Source organism: Astyanax mexicanus, chromosome 19, assembly GCF_023375975.1.
Source record: "Astyanax mexicanus isolate ESR-SI-001 chromosome 19, AstMex3_surface, whole genome shotgun sequence".
Taxonomy (NCBI): Eukaryota; Metazoa; Chordata; class Actinopteri; order Characiformes; family Acestrorhamphidae; genus Astyanax; species Astyanax mexicanus.
The window spans coordinates 8877148-8893426 of NC_064426.1; positions in this window are offsets into that span (position 1 = coordinate 8877148).

A 16279-nucleotide genomic window follows, 5' to 3' on the forward strand; every position below is an offset into this window, starting at 1 on the left:
AGCAACCACCTAGCAACCACCTAGCAACACCTTAGCAACCACCCCGGATACCATAGCAACACCTTAGCAACCGCCTAGCAACACCTTAGCAACCACCTAGCAACACCTTAGCAACCACCCCGGATACCATAGCAACACCTTAGCAACCGCCTAGCAACACCTTAGCAACCACCTAGCAACACCTTAGCAACCACCCCAGATACCATAGCAACACCTTAGCAACCGCCTAGCAACACCTTAGCAACCACCTAGCAACCACTTAGCAACACCTTAGCAACCACCCCGGATACCATAGCCACACCTTAGCAACCACTTAGCAACACCTTAGCAACACCACAGCAGATACCAGCCAGCACTGCAATCACACTCGCAGTTTCTGCAGGAACTGCAATCTAGTTATTATTATTATTCCACCTGTTTTTTGTCCGGTTAACTAGTGCCGCAGTTTTCGAAATATCGACTTCGTTCAAAAGAGAAAACGTGCGTCCATATCGGGAATGGTGGGCTTGTATACAGCTTTCCGATCGGACTTACGTTTTTCGTAAAAACTTCGTAAGTACGCGTTTTTTTGCCCATTGAAAATGAATGGGCAGAACTTTGCACGCCCGTGGACGTCGCAATTTTTGAAATACTAAGATGAAACCAATTGAGGACCTGTAGAACTTATTGAGCTCTTTCCGAAAATATGCGTTACGAAAAGTTACGACGTACGGATTTCGTACGAATGTCGTACGAAGTGGCCCCATTGGAATGAATGGGGCCAATCGGAGGACGGCAGCTAGATCGAAGGACAGGTAGCTAGAACTCCAGTACTGTGTGTAATGGAGCAGCTATGGGATAAATCAGCGTTAGGTCAAAAGTTTGGACACCCCGGCCCCCCAGTACTGTGTGTAATGGAGCCACGGGTCAAAAGTTTGGACACCCCGGCCCCCCAGTACTGTGTGTAATGGAGCCACGGGTCAAAAGTTTGGACACCCCCGAACGGCCAGAGCAACCTAGCGTGCATAGCTGATTGATGTATTTGCACGTTGCGTAGCAACGTGCAAACACCATTTAATCAAATTTATGCATATACATCACCTAGCAACCACCTAGAAACACCATAGCAACCACCCCGGATACCATAGCAACACCTTAGCAACCGCCTAGCAACACCATAGCAACCACCTAGCAACCATCTAGCAACACCTTAGCAACCACCCCAGATACCATAGCAACACCTTAGCAACCCCGTAGCAACACCCTAGCAACCACCTAGCAACCACCTAGCAACACCTTAGCAACCACCCCGGATACCATAGCAACACCTTAGCAACCGCCTAGCAACACCCTAGCAACCACCTAGCAACCACCTAGCAACACCTTAGCAAACACCCCGGATACCATAGCAACACCTTAGCAACCGCCTAGCAACACCCTAGCAACCACCTAGCAACCACCTAGCAACACCTTAGCAACCACCCCGGATACCATAGCAACACCTTAGCAACCGCCTAGCAACACCCTAGCAACCACCTAGCAACCACCTAGCAACACCTTAGCAACCACCCCGGATACCATAGCAACACCTTAGCAACCGCCTAGCAACACCCTAGCAACCACCTAGCAACCACCTAGCAACACCTTAGCAACCACCCCGGATACCATAGCAACACCTTAGCAACCGCCTAGCAACACCCTAGCAACCACCTAGCAACCACCTAGCAACACCTTAGCAACCACCCCGGATACCATAGCAACACCTTAGCAACCGCCTAGCAACACCCTAGCAACCACCTAGCAACACCTTAGCAACCACCCCGGATACCATAGCAACACCTTAGCAACCGCCTAGCAACACCCTAGCAACCACCTAGCAACACCTTAGCAACCACCCCGGATACCATAGCAACACCTTAGCAACCGCCTAGCAACACCTTAGCAACCACCTAGCAACACCTTAGCAACCACCCCGGATACCATAGCAACACCTTAGCAACCGCCTAGCAACACCTTAGCAACCACCTAGCAACACCTTAGCAACCACCCCGGATACCATAGCAACACCTTAGCAACCGCCTAGCAACACCCTAGCAACCACCTAGCAACCACCTAGCAACACCTTAGCAACCACCCCGGATACCATAGCAACACCCTAGCAACCACCTAGCAACACCTTAGCAACCACCCCGGATACCATAGCAACACCTTAGCAACCGCCTAGCAACACCTTAGCAACCACCTAGCAACCACCTAGCAACACCTTAGCAACCACCCCGGATACCATAGCAACACCTTAGCAACCGCCTAGCAACACCCTAGCAACCACCTAGCAACCACCTAGCAACACCTTAGCAACCACCCCGGATACCATAGCAACACCTTAGCAACCGCCTAGCAACACCCTAGCAACCACCTAGCAACCACCTAGCAACACCTTAGCAACCACCCCGGATACCATAGCAACACCTTAGCAACCGCCTAGCAACACCCTAGCAAACACCTAGCAACCACCTAGCAACACCTTAGCAACCACCCAAGATACCATAGCAACACCTTAGCAACCGCCTAGCAACACCCTAGCAACCACCTAGCAACCACCTAGCAACACCTTAGCAACCACCCCGGATACCATAGCAACACCTTAGCAACCGCCTAGCAACACCCTAGCAACCACCTAGCAACCACCTAGCAACACCTTAGCAACCACCCCGGATACCATAGCAACACCTTAGCAACCGCCTAGCAACACCCTAGCAACCACCTAGCAACCACCTAGCAACACCTTAGCAACCACCCCGGATACCATAGCAACACCTTAGCAACCGCCTAGCAACACCCTAGCAACCACCTAGCAACCACCTAGCAACACCTTAGCAACCACCCAAGATACCATAGCAACACCTTAGCAACCGCCTAGCAACACCCTAGCAACCACCTAGCAACACCTTAGCAACCACCCCGGATACCATAGCAACACCTTAGCAACCACCTAGCAACCACCTAGCAACCACCTAGCAACACCTTAGCAACCACCCCAAATACCATAGCAACACCTTAGCAACCGCCTAGCAACACCTTAGCAACCGCCTAGCAACACCTTAGCAACCACCTAGTAACCACCTAGCAACACCTTAGCAAGCACCCCAGATACCATAGCAACACCTTAGCAACCGCCTATCAACACCTTAGCAACCGCCTAGCAACACCTTAGCAACCACCTAGTAACCACCTAGCAACACCTTAGCAACCACCCCGGATACCATAGCAACACCTTAGCAACACCTTAGCAGATACCAGCCAGCACTGCAATCACACTCGCAGTTTCTGCAGGAACTGCAATCTAGTTCTTATTATTATTATTATTATTCCACCTGTTTTTTGTCCGGTTAACTAGTGCCGCAGTTTTCGAAATATCGACTTCGTTCAAAAGAGAAAACGTGCGTCCATATCGGGAATGGTGGGCTTGTATACAGCTTTCAGATCGGACTTACGTTTTTCGTAAAAACTTCGTAAGTACGCGTTTTTTTGCCCATTGAAAATGAATGGGCAGAACTTTGCACGCCTGTGGACGTTGCAATTTTTGAAATACGAAGATGAAACCAATTGAGGACCTGTAGAACTTATTGAGCTCTTTCCGAAAATATGCGTTACGAAAAGTTACGACGTACGGATTTCGTACGATTGTCGTATGAAGTGGCCCCATTGGAATGAATGGGGCCAATCGGAGGACGGCAGCTAGATCGAAGGACAGGTAGCTAGAACTCCAGTACTGTGAGTGTATGGAGCAGCTATGGGATAAATCAGCGTTAGGTCAAAAGTTTGGACACCCCAGAGCCCCAGTACTGTGTGTAATGGAGCCACGGGTCAAAAGTTTGGACACCCCAGAGCCCCAGTACTGTGTGTAATGGAGCCACGGGTCAAAAGTTTGGACACCCCAGAGCCCCAGTACTGTGTGTAATGGAGCCACGGGTCGAAAGTTTGGACACCCCAGAGCCCCAGTACTGTGTGTAATGGAGCCACGGGTCAAAAGTTTGGACACCCCAGAGCCCCAGTACTGTGTGTAATGGAGCCACGGGTCAAAAGTTTGGACACCCCAGAGCCCCAGTACTGTGTGTAATGGAGCCACGGGTCAAAAGTTTGGACACCCCAGAGCCCCAGCACTGTGTGTAATGGAGCCACGGGTCAAAAGTTTGGACACCCCAGAGCCCCAGTACTGTGTGTAATGGAGCCACGTGTCAAAAGTTTGGACACCCCAGAGCCCAAGTACTATGTGTAATGGAGCAACTGGTCAAAAGTTTGGGTACCCCGGTCAGCTCTGCAATCACACTCGCAGTTTCTGTAGGAACTGCAATCTAGTTATTATTATTATTTTTATTATTCCACCTGTTTTTTGTCCGGTTAACTAGTGCCGCAGTTTTCGAAATATCGACTTCGTTCAAAAGAGAAAACGTGCGTCCTTATCGGGAATGGTGGGCTTGTATACAGCTTTCCGATCGGACTTACGTTTTTCGTAAAAACTTCGTAAGTACGCGTTTTTTTGCCCATTGAAAATGAATGGCCAGAACTTTGCACGCCCGTGGACGTCGCAACTTTTGAAATACGAAGATGAAACCAATTGAGGACCTGTAGAACTTATTGAGCTCTTTCCGAAAATATGCGTTACGAAAAGTTACGACGTACGGATTTCGTACGATTGTCGTACGAAGTGGCCCCATTGGAATGAATGGGGCCAATCGGAGGACGGCTGCTAGATCGAAGGACAGGTAGCTAGAACTCCAGTACTGTGAGTGTATGGAGCAGCTATGGGATAAAACAGCATTAGGTCAAAAGTTTGGACACCCCGGCCCCCCAGTACTGTGTGTAATGGAGCCACGGGTCAAAAGTTTGGACACCCCGGCCCCCCAGTACTGTGTGTAATGGAGCCACGGGTCAAAAGTTTGGACACCCCCGAACGGCCAAAGCAACCTAGCGTGCATAGCTGATTGATGTATTTGCACGTTGCGTAGCAACGTGCAAACACCATTTAATCTAATTTATGCATATACATCACCTAGCAACCACCTAGCAACACCTTAGCAACCACCTAGCAACACCTTAGCAACCACCCAGGATACCATAGCAACACCTTAGCAACCGCCTAGCAACACCTTAGCAACCACCTAGCAAACACCTAGCAACACCTTAGCAACCACCCTGGATACCATAGCAACACCTTAGCAACCGCCTAGCAACACCTTAGCAACCACCTAGCAACCACCTAGCAACACCTTAGCAACCACCCCGGATACCATAGCAACACCTTAGCAACCGCCTAGCAACACCTTAGCAACCACCTAGCAACCACCTAGCAACACCTTAGCAACCACCCCGGATACCATAGCAACACCTTAGCAACCACCTAGCAACACCCTAGCAACCACCTAGCAACCACCTAGCAACACCTTAGCAACCTCCCCGGATACCATAGCAACACCTTAGCAACCGCCTAGCAACACCTTAGCAACCGCATAGCAACCACTTAGCAACACCTTAGCAACCACCCCGGATACCATAGCAACACCTTAGCAACCGCCTAGCAACCACCTAGCAACACCTTAGCAACCACCCCGGATACCATAGCAACACCTTAGCAACCGCCTAGCAACACCTTAGCAACCACCTAGCAACACCTTAGCAACCACCCCGGATACCATAGCAACACCTTAGCAACCGCCTAGCAACACCCTAGCAACCACCTAGCAACCACCTAGCAACACCTTAGCAACCACCCCGGATACCATAGCAACACCTTAGCAACCGCCTAGCAACACCCTAGCAACCACCTAGCAACCAACTAGCAACACCTTAGCAACCACCCCGGATACCATAGCAACACCTTAGCAACCGCCTAGCAACCACCTAGCATCCACCTAGCAACCGCCTAGCAACCGCCTAGCAACCACCTAGCAACACGTTAGCAACCACCCCGGATACCATAGCAACACCTTAGCAACCGCCTAGCAACACCTTAGCAACCACCTAGCAACCACTTAGCAACACCTTAGCAACCACCCCGGATACCATAGCAACACCTTAGCAACCGCCGAGCAACACCCTAGCAACCACCTAGCAACACCTTAGCAACCACCACGGATACCATAGCAACACCTTAGCAACCGCCTAGCAACACCCTAGCAACCACCTAGCAACACCTTAGCAACCACCCTTGATACCATAGCAACACCTTAGCAACTGCCTAGCAACACCTTAGCAACCACCTAGCAACCACTTAGCAACACCTTAGCAACCACCCCGGATACCATAGCAACACCTTAGCAACCACCTAGCAACCACCTAGCAACCACCTAGCAACACCTTAGCAACCACCCCGGATACCATAGCAACACCTTAGCAACCGCCTAGCAACCACCTAGCAACCACCTAGCAACACCTTAGCAACCACCCCGGATACCATAGCAACACCTTAGCAACCGCCTAGCAATACCTTAGCAACCACCTAGCAACCACCTAGCAACATCTTAGCAACCACCCCGGATACCATAGCAACACCTTAGCAACCACCTAGCAACACCTTAGCAACCACCTAGCAACACCTTAGCAGATACCAGCCAGCACTGCAATCACACTCGCAGTTTCTGCAGGAACTGCAATCTAGTTATTATTATTATTCCACCTGTTTTTTGTCCGGTTAACTAGTGCCGCAGTTTTCGAAATATCGACTTCGTTCAAAAGAGAAAACGTGCGTCCTTATCGGGAATGGTGGGCTTGTATACAGCTTTCCGATCGGAATTACGTTTTTCGTAAAAACTTCGTAAGTACGCGTTTTTTTGACCATTGAAAATGAATGGGCAGAACTTTGCACGCCCGTGGACGTCGCAATTTTTGAAATACGAAGATGAAACCATTTGAGGACCTGTAGAACTTATTGAGCTCTTTCCGAAAATATGCGTTACGAAAAGTTACGACGTACGGATTTCGTACGAATGTCGTACGAAGTGGCCCCATTGGAATGAATGGGGCCAATCGGAGGACGGCAGCTAGATCGAAGGACAGGTAGCTAGAACTCCAGTACTGTGTGTAATGGAGCAGCTATGGGATAAATCAGCGTTAGGTCAAAAGTTTGGACACCCCGGCCCCCCAGTACTGTGTGTAATGGAGCCATGGGTCAAAAGTTTGGACACCCCGGCCCCCCAGTACTGTGTGTAATGGAGCCACGGGTCAAAAGTTTGGACACCCCCGAACGGCCAGAGCAACCTAACGTGCATAGCTGATTGATGTATTTGCACGTTGCGTAGCAACGTGCAAACACCATTTAATCTAATTTATGCATATAAATCACCTAGCAACCACCTAGAAACACCATAGCAACCACCACAGATACCATAGCAACACCTTAGCAACCGCCTAGCAACACCTTAGCAACCACCTAGCAACACCTTAGCAACCTCCCCGGATACCATAGCAACACCTTAGCAACCGCCTAGCAACACCTTAGCAACCGCATAGCAACCACTTAGCAACACCTTAGCAACCACCCCGGATACCATAGCAACACCTTAGCAACCGCCTAGCAACCACCTAGCAACACCTTAGCAACCACCCCGGATACCATAGCAACACCTTAGCAACTGCCTAGCAACACCTTAGCAACCACCTAGCAACACCTTAGCAACCACCCCGGATACCATAGCAACACCTTAGCAACCGCCTAGCAACACCCTAGCAACCACCTAGCAACCACCTAGCAACACCTTAGCAACCACCCCAGATACCATAGCAACACCTTAGCAACCGCCTAGCAACACCTTAGCAACCACCTAGCAACCACCTAGCAACACCTTAGCAACCACCCAGGATACCATAGCAACACCTTAGCAACCGCCTAGCAACACCCTAGCAACCACCTAGCAACACCTTAGCAACCACCCTGGATACCATAGCAACACCTTAGCAACCGCCTAGCAACACCCTAGCAACCACCTAGCAACCACCTAGCAACACCTTAGCAACCACCCCAGATACCATAGCAACACCTTAGCAACCGCCTAGCAACACCCTAGCAACCACCTAGCAACCACCTAGCAACACCTTAGCAACCACCCCGGATACCATAGCAACACCTTAGCAACCGCCTAGCAACCACCTAGCAACACCTTAGCGACCACCCTGGATACCATAGCAACACCTTAGCAACCGCCTAGCAACACCTTAGCAACCACCTAGCAACACCTTAGCAACCACCCCGGATACCATAGCAACACCTTAGCAACCGCCTAGCAACACCCTAGCAACCACCTAGCAACACCTTAGCAACCACCCCGGATACCATAGCAACACCTTAGCAACCACTTAGCAACACCTTAGCAACACCATAGCAGATACCAGCCAGCACTGCAATCACACTCGCAGTTTCTGTAGGAACTGCAATCTAGTTAGTGTGATTGCAGTAATGCAATCACAGTATTGTTCTTCTTAAGTCTGTTTCTTATTATTATTATTCCACCTGTTTTTTGTCCGGTTAACTAGTGCCGCAGTTTTCGAAATATCGACTTCTTTCCAAAGAGAAAACGTGCGTCCATATCGGGAATGGTGTGCTTGTATACAGCTTTCCGATCGGACTTACGTTTTTCGTAAAAACTTCGTAAGTACGCGTTTTTTTGCCCATTGAAAATGAATGGGCAGAACTTTGCACGCCCGTGGACGTCGCAATTTTTGAAATACGAAGATGAAACCAATTGAGGACCTGTAGAACTTATTGAGCTCTTTCCGAAAATATGCGTTACGAAAAGTTACGACGTACGGATTTCGTACGATTGTCGTACGAAGTGGCCCCATTGGAATGAATGGGGCCAATCGGAGGACGGCAGCTAGATCGAAGGACAGGTAGCTAGAACTCCAGTACTGTGAGTGTATGGAGCAGCTATGGGATAAAACAGCATTAGGTCAAAAGTTTGGACACCCCGGCCCCCCAGTACTGTGTGTAATAGAGCCACGGGTCAAAAGTTTGGACACCCCGGCCCCCCAGTACTGTGTGTAATGGAGCCACGGGTCAAAAGTTTGGACACCCCCGAACGGCCAAAGCAACCTAGCGTGCATAGCTGATTGATGTATTTGCACGTTGCGTAGCAACGTGCAAACACCATTTAATCTAATTTATGCATATACATCACCTAGCAACCACCTAGTAACACCTTAGCAACCACCTAGCAACCACCTAGCAACACCTTAGCAACCACCCCGGATACCATAGCAACACCTTAGCAACCGCCTAGCAACACCTTAGCAACCACCTAGCAAACACCTAGCAACACCTTAGCAACCACCCCGGATACCATAGCAACACCTTAGCAACCGCCTAGCAACACCTTAGCAACCACCTAGCAACCACCTAGCAACACCTTAGCAACCACCCCGGATACCATAGCAACACCTTAGCAACCGCCTAGCAACAACTTAGCAACACCTTAGCAACCACCCCGGATACCATAGCAACACCTTAGCAACCGCCTAGCAACACCCTAGCAACCACCTAGCAACACCTTAGCAACCACCCCGGATACCATAGCAACACCTTAGCAACCGCCTAGCAACACCCTAGCAACCACCTAGCAACACCTTAGCAACCACCCCGGATACCATAGCAACACCTTAGCAACCGCCTAGCAACATCCTAGCAACCACCTAGCAACCACCTAGCAACACCTTAGCAACCACCCCGGATACCATAGCAACACCTTAGCAACCGCCTAGCAACACCTTAGCAACCACCCCGGATACCATAGCAACACCTTAGCAACCACCTAGCAACTGCTTAGGAGTGACCTACCAACCACTTAGCAACACCATAGCAACCACCCTGGATACCATAGCAACACCTTAGCAACCGCCTAGCAACACCCTAGCAACCACCTAGCAACCACCTAGCAACACCTTAGCAACCACCCGGATACCATAGCAACACCTTAGCAACCGCCTAGCAACACCCTAGCAACCACCTAGCAACCACCTAGCAACACCTTAGCAACCACCCCGGATACCATAGCAACACCTTAGCAACCGCCTAGCAACACCTTAGCAACCACCTAGCAACCACCTAGCAACACCTTAGCAACCACCCCGGATACCATAGCAACACCTTAGCAACCGCCTAGCAACACCCTAGCAACCGCCTAGCAACCAAATAGCAACACCTTAGCAACCACCCCGGATACCATAGCAACACCTTAGCAACCGCCTAGCAACACCCTAGCAACCACCTAGCAACCACCTAGCAACACCTTAGCAACCACCCCGGATACCATAGCAACACCCTAGCAACACCCTAGCAACCACCTAGCAACACCTTAGCAACCACCCCGGATACCATAGCAACACCTTAGCAACCGCCTAGCAACACCTTAGCAACCACCTAGCAACCACCTAGCAACACCTTAGCAACCACCCCGGATACCATAGCAACACCTTAGCAACCGCCTAGCAACACCCTAGCAACCACCTAGCAACCACCTAGCAACACCTTAGCAACCACCACGGATACCATAGCAACACCTTAGCAACCGCCTAGCAACACCCTAGCAACCGCCTAGCAACCAACTAGCAACAGTTTAGCAACCACCCCGGATACCATAGCAACACCTTAGCAACCGCCTAGCAACACCCTAGCAACCACCTAGCAACCACCTAGCAACACCTTAGCAACCACCCCGGATACCATAGCAACACCCTAGCAACACCCTAGCAACCACCTAGCAACACCTTAGCAACCACCCCGGATACCATAGCAACACCTTAGCAACCGCCTAGCAACACCCTAGCAACCACCTAGCAACCACCTAGCAACACCTTAGCAACCACCCAAAATACCATAGCAACACCTTAGCAACCGCCTAGCAACACCCTAGCAACCACCTAGCAACCACCTAGCAACACCTTAGCAACCACCCCGGATACCATAGCAACACCTTAGCAACCGCCTAGCAACACCTTAGCAACCACCTAGCAACCACCTAGCAACACCTTAGCAACCACCCCAAATACCATAGCAACACCTTAGCAACCGCCTAGCAACACCTTAGCAACCGCCTAGCAACACCTTAGCAACCACCTAGCAACCACCTAGCAACACCTTAGCAACCACCCCGGATACCATAGCAACACCTTAGCAACCGCCTAGCAACCACCTAGCAACCACCTAGCAACACCTTAGCAACCACCCCGGATACCATAGCAACACCTTAGCAACCACCTAGCAACATCTTAGCAACCACCTAGCAACACCATAGCAGATACCAGCCAGCACTGCAATCACACTCGCAGTTTCTGTAGGAACTGCAATCTAGTTATTAGTGTGATTGCAGTAATGCAATCACAGTATTGATCTTCTTAAGTCTTATTCTTCTTCTTCTTCTTCTTATTAGTGTGATTGCAGTAATGCAATCACAGTATTGTTCTTCTTAAGTCTTATTCTTATTATTAGTGTGATTGCAGTAATGCAATCACAGTATTGTTCTTCTTAAGTCTTATTCTTCTTCTTCTTATTATTATTATTATTATTCCACCTGTTTTTTGTCCGGTTAACTAGTGCCGCAGTTTTCGAAATATCGACTTCGTTCAAAAGAGAAAACGTGCGTCCATATCGGGAATGGTGGGCTTGTATACAGCTTTCCGATCGGACTTACGTTTTTCGTAAAAACTTCGTAAGTACGCGTTTTTTTGCCCATTGAAAATGAATGGCCAGAACTTTGCACGCCCGTGGACGTCGCAATTTTTGAAATACGAAGATGAAACCAATTGAGGACCTGTAGAACTTATTGAGCTCTTTCCGAAAATATGCGTTACGAAAAGTTACGACGTACGGATTTCGTACGATTGTCGTACGAAGTGGCCCCATTGGAATGAATGGGGCCAATCGGAGGACGGCAGCTAGATCGAAGGACAGGTAGCTAGAACTCCAGTACTGTGAGTGTATGGAGCAGCTATGGGATAAAACAGCATTAGGTCAAAAGTTTGGACACCCCGGACCCCCAGTACTGTGTGTAATGGAGCCACGGGTCAAAAGTTTGGACACCCCGGCCCCCCAGTACTGTGTGTAATGGAGCCACGGGTCAAAAGTTTGGACACCCCCGAACGGCCAGAGCAACCTAGCGTGCATAGCTGATTGATGTATTTGCACGTTGCGTAGCAACGTGCAAACACCATTTAATCTAATTTATGCATATAAATCACCTAGCAACCACCTAAAAACACCATAGCAACCACCACAGATACCATAGCAACACCTTAGCAACCGTCTAGCAACACCCTAGCAACCACCTAGCAACCACCTAGCAACACCTTAGCAACCATCCCGGATACCATAGCAACACCTTAGCAACCGCCTAGCAACACCCTAGCAACCACCTAGCAACCACCTAGCAACACCTTAGCAACCACCCCGGATACCATAGCAACACCTTAGCAACCGCCTGGCAACACCTTAGCAACCACCTAGCAACCACCTAGCAACACCTTAGCAACCACCCCGGATACCATAGCAACACCTTAGCAACCGCCTAGCAACACCTTAGCAACCACCTAGCAACCACCTAGCAACACCTTAGCAACCACCCCGGATACCATAGCAACACCTTAGCAACCGCCTAGCAACACCTTAGCAACCACCTAGCAACCACCTAGCAACACCTTAGCAACCACCCCGGATACCATAGCAACACCTTAGCAACCGCCTAGCAACACCTTAGCAACCACCTAGCAACCACCTAGCAACACCTTAGCAACCACCCCGGATACCATAGCAACACCTTAGCAACCGCCTAGGAACACCCTAGCAACCACCTAGCAACCACCTAGCAACACCTTAGCAACCACCCCGGATACCATAGTAACACCTTAGCAACCGCCTAGCAACACCCTAGCAACCACCTAGCAACCACCTAGCAACACCTTAGCAACCACCCAAGATACCATAGCAACACCTTAGCAACCGCCTAGCAACACCCTAGCAACCACCTAGCAACCACCTAGCAACACCTTAGCAACCACCCCGGATACCATAGCAACAACTTAGCAACTGCCTAGCAACACCTTAGCAACCACCTAGCAACCACCTAGCAACACCTTAGCAACCACCCCAAATACCATAGCAACACCTTAGCAACCACCTAGCAACACCTTAGCAACCGCCTAGCAACACCTTAGCAACCACCTAGCAACCACCTAGCAACACCTTAGCAACCACCCCAGATACCATAGCAACACCTTAGCAACCGCCTAGCAACACCCTAGCAACCACCTAGCAACACCTTAGCAACCACCCTGGATACCATAGCAACACCTTAGCAACCGCCTAGCAACACCTTAGCAACCACCTAGCAACACCTTAGCAACCACCCCGGATACCATAGCAACACCTTAGCAACCGCCTAGCAACACCTTAGCAACCACCTAGCAACACCTTAGCAACCACCCCGGATACCATAGCAACACCTTAGCAACCGCCTAGCAACACCTTAGCAACCACCTAGCAACCACCTAGCAACACCTTAGCAACCACCCCGGATACCATAGCAACACCTTAGCAACCGCCTAGCAACACCTTAGCAACCACCTAGCAACCACTTAGCAACACCTTAGCAACCACCCCGGATACCATAGCCACACCTTAGCAACCACTTAGCAACACCTTAGCAACACCACAGCAGATACCAGCCAGCACTGCAATCACACTCGCAGTTTCTGTAGGAACTGCAATCTAGTTATTATTATTATTATTATTATTATTCCACCTGTTTTTTGTCCGGTTAACTAGTGCCGCAGTTTTCGAAATATCGACTTCGTTCAAAAGAGAAAACGTGCGTCCATATCGGGAATGGTGGGCTTGTATACAGCTTTCCGATCGGACTTACGTTTTTCGTAAAAACTTCGTAAGTACGCGTTTTTTTGCCCATTGAAAATGAATGGGCAGAACTTTGCACGCCCGTGGACGTCGCAATTTTTGAAATACGAAGATGAAACCAATTGAGGACCTGTAGAACTTATTGAGCTCTTTCCGAAAATATGCGTTACGAAAAGTTACGAGGTACGGATTTCGTACGAATGTCGTACGAAGTGGCCCCATTGGAATGAATGGGGCCAATCGGAGGACGGCAGCTAGATCGAAGGACAGGTAGCTAGAACTCCAGTACTGTGTGTAATGGAGCAGCTATGGGATTAATCAGCGTTAGGTCAAAAGTTTGGACACCCTGGCCCCCCCCAGGTACTGTGTGTAATGGAGCCATGGGTCAAAAGTTTGGACACCCCGGCCCCCCAGTACTGTGTGTAATGGAGCCACGGGTCAAAAGTTTGGACACCCCCGAACGGCCAGAGCAACCTAGCGTGCATAGCTGATTGATGTATTTGCACGTTGCGTAGCAACGTGCAAACACCATTTAATCTAATTTATGCATATAAATCACCTAGCAACCACCTAGAAACACCATAGCAACCACCACAGATACCATAGCAACACCTTAGCAACCGCCTAGCAACACCTTAGCAACCACCTAGCAACCACCTAGCAACACCTTAGCAACCTCCCCGGATACCATAGCAACACCTTAGCAACCGCCTAGCAACACCTTAGCAACCGCATAGCAACCACTTAGCAACACCTTAGCAACCACCCCGGATACCATAGCAACACCTTAGCAACCGCCTAGCAACCACCTAGCAACACCTTAGCAACCACCCCGGATACCATAGCAACACCTTAGCAACCGCCTAGCAACACCCTAGCAACACCTTAGCAACCACCCCGGATACCATAGCAACACCTTAGCAACCGCCTAGCAACACCCTAGCAACCACCTAGCAACCACCTAGCAACACCTTAGCAACCACCCCGGATACCATAGCAACACCTTAGCAACCGCCTAGCAACACCTTAGCAACCACCTAGCAACCACCTAGCAACACCTTAGCAACCACCCCGGATACCATAGCAACACCTTAGCAACCGCCTAGCAACACCCTAGCAACCACCTAGCAACACCTTAGCAACCATCCCGGATACCATAGCAACACCTTAGCAACCGCCTAGCAATACCTTAGCAACCACCTAGCAACCACCTAGCAACATCTTAGCAACCACCCCGGATACCATAGCAACACCTTAGCAACCACCTAGCAACACCTTAGCAACCACCTAGCAACACCTTAGCAGATACCAGCCAGCACTGCAATCACACTCGCAGTTTCTGCAGGAACTGCAATCTAGTTAGTGTGATTGCAGATCACACTATTGATCTTCTTAAGTCTGTTTCTTATTAGTGTGATTGCAGTAATGCAATCACAGTATTGTTCTTCTTAAGTCTTATTCTTATTAGTGTGATTGCAGTAATGCAATCACAGTATTGTTCTTCTTAAGTCTTATTCTTATTATTAGTGTGATTGCAGTAATGCAATCACAGTATTGATCTTCTTAAGTCTTATTCTTCTTCTTCTTCTTCTTCTTCTTCTTCTTATTATTAGTGTGATTGCAGTAATGCAATCACAGTATTGTTCTTCTTAAGTCTTATTCTTCTTCTTCTTCTTATTATTATTATTATTATTATTATTCCACCTGTTTTTTGTCCGGTTAACTAGTGCCGCAGTTTTCGAAATATCGACTTCGTTCAAAAGAGAAAACGTGCGTCCATATCGGGAATGGTGGGCTTGTATACAGCTTTCCGATCGGACTTACGTTTTTCGTAAAAACTTCGTAAGTACGCGTTTTTTTGCCCATTGAAAATGAATGGGCAGAACTTTGCACGCCCGTGGACGTCGCAATTTTTGAAATACGAAGATGAAACCAATTGAGGACCTGTAGAACTTATTGAGCTCTTTCCGAAAATATGCGTTACGAAAAGTTACGACGTACGGATTTCGTACGAATGTCGTACGAAGTGGCCCCATTGGAATGAATGGGGCCAATCGGAGGACGGCAGCTAGATCGAAGGACAGGTAGCTAGAACTCCAGTACTGTGTGTAATGGAGCAGCTATGGGATAAATCAGCGTTAGGTCAAAAGTTTGGACACCCCGGCCCCCCAGTACTGTGTGTAATGGAGCCACGGGTCAAAAGTTTGGACACCCCGGCCCCCCAGTACTGTGTGTAATGGAGCCACGGGTCAAAAGTTTGGACACCCCCGAACGGCCAGAGCAACCTAGCGTGCATAGCTGATTGATGTATTTGCACGTTGCGTAGCAACGTGCAAACACCATTTAATCAAATTTATGCATATACATCACCTAGCAACCACCTAGAAACACCATAGCAACCAC